We start from the raw sequence: 2,500 nt of genomic DNA, 5'->3' as shown, positions 1-2,500 counted from the left end.
CCAGGGGCCAGGCTCATGGCCCAGCTTCTCCCCCTGTGATATTAAAGGCCCACACAGCACCTCCACAGGACCTCCACAGCCACACACCCATGCCTCTCTCCCCCTGTGTCAGAGCTCCAGCACCCAGGCATATCACCCAGCCACTGGCCCTGTGACATTAAAGGGCCACACAGCACCTCCACAGGACCTCCACAGCCACACACACATGCCTCTCTCCCCTGTATCAGAGCTCCAGGGGCCAGGCTCATGGCCCAGCTTCTCCCCCTGTGATATTAAAGGCCCACACAGCACCTCCACAGGACCTCCACAGCCACACACACACATGCCTCTCTCCCCTGTATCAGAGCTCCAGGGGCCAGGCTCATGGCCCAGCTTCTCCCCCTGTGATATTAAAGGCCCACACAGCACCTCCACAGGACCTCCACAGCCACACACACATGCCTCTCTCCCCTGTATCAGAGCTCCAGGAGCCAGGCATATCACCCAGCCACTGGCCCTGTGATATTAAAGGGCCACACAGCACCTCCACAGGACCTCCACAGCCACACACACATGCTTCTCTCCCCTGTATCAGAGCTCCAGGGGCCAGGCTCATGGCCCAGCTTCTCCCCCTGTGATATTAAAGGCCCACACAGCACCTCCACAGGACCTCCACAGCCACACACACACATGCCTCTCTCCCCTGTATCAGAGCTCCAGGGGCCAGGCTCATGGCCCAGCTTCTCCCCCTGTGATATTAAAGGCCCACACAGCACCTCCACAGGACCTCCACAGCCACACACACATGCCTCTCTGCCCCTGTGTCAGAGCTCCAGCACCCAGGCATATCACCCAGCCACTGGCCCTGTGACATTAAAGGGCCACACAGCACCTCCACAGGACCTCCACAGCCACACACACATGCCTCTCTCCCCTGTATCAGAGCTCCAGGAGCCAGGCTCATGGCCCAGCTTCTCCCCCTGTGATATTAAAGGCCCACACAGCACCTCCACAGGACCTCCACAGCCACACATCCATGCCTCTCTCCCCCTGTGTCAGAGCTCCAGGAGCCAGGCATATCACCCAGCCACTGGCCCTGTGATATTAAAGGGCCACACAGCACCTCCACAGGACCTCCACAGCCACACACACATGCTTCTCTCCCCTGTATCAGAGCTCCAGGGGCCAGGCTCATGGCCCAGCTTCTCCCCCTGTGATATTAAAGGCCCACACAGCACCTCCACAGGACCTCCACAGCCACACACACACACATGCCTCTCTCCCCTGTATCAGAGCTCCAGGGGCCAGGCTCACGGCCCAGCTTCTCCCCCTGTGATATTAAAGGCCCACACAGCACCTCCACAGGACCTCCACAGCCACACACACATGCCTCTCTGCCCCTGTGTCAGAGCTCCAGCACCCAGGCATATCACCCAGCCACTGGCCCTGTGACATTAAAGGGCCACACAGGACCTCCACAGCCACACACACACATGCCTCTCTCCCCTGTATCAGAGCTCCAGGGGCCAGGCTCATGGCCCAGCTTCTCCCCCTGTGATATTAAAGGCCCACACAGCACCTCCACAGGACCTCCACAGCCACACACACATGCCTCTCTGGCCCTGTGTCAGAGCTCCAGCACCCAGGCATATCACCCAGCCACTGGCCCTGTGATATTAAAGGCCCACACAGCACCTCCACAGGACCTCCACAGCCACACATCCATGCCTCTCTCCCCTGTATCAGAGCTCCAGGAGCCAGGCTAATGGCCCAGCTTCTCCCCCTGTGATATTAAAGGCCCACACAGCACCTCCACAGGACCTCCACAGCCACACACACATGCCTCTCTCCCCTGTATCAGAGCTCCAGGGGCCAGGCTCATGGCCCAGCTTCTCCCCCTGTGATATTAAAGGCCCACACAGCACCTCCACAGGACCTCCACAGCCACACATCCATGCCTCTATCCCCCTGTGTCAGAGCTCCAGCACCCAGGCATATCACCCAGCCACTGGCCCTGTGACATTAAAGGGCCACACATCACCCCCATAGGACCTCCACAGCCACACACACATGCCTCTCTCCCCTGTATCAGAGCTCCAGCACCCAGGCATATCACCCAGCCACTGGCCCTGTGACATTAAAGGGCCACACATCACCCCCATAGGACCTCCACAGCCACACACACATGCCTCTCTCCCCTGTATCAGAGCTCCAGCACCCAGGCTCATGGCCCAGCTTCTCCCCCTGTGATATTAAAGGCCCACACAGCACCTCCACAGGACCTCCACAGCCACACACACATGCCTCTCTGGCCCTGTGTCAGAGCTCCAGCACCCAGGCATATCACCCAGCCACTGGCCCTGTGATATTAAAGGCCCACACAGCACCTCCACAGCCACACATCCATGCCTCTCTCCCCCTGTGTCAGAGCTCCAGCACCCAGGCATATCACCCAGCCACTGGCCCTGTGACATTAAAGGGCCACACAGCACCTCCACAGGACCTCCACAGCCACACACAC

This window comes from Trachinotus anak, unplaced genomic scaffold (assembly GCF_046630095.1).
Source record: "Trachinotus anak isolate AG129_WGS33_773 ecotype Australia unplaced genomic scaffold, CSIRO_AGI_Tana_v1 ptg000145l, whole genome shotgun sequence".
Classification (NCBI taxonomy): domain Eukaryota; kingdom Metazoa; phylum Chordata; class Actinopteri; order Carangiformes; family Carangidae; genus Trachinotus; species Trachinotus anak.
Note: the sequence above shows the minus strand (reverse complement) of the source record.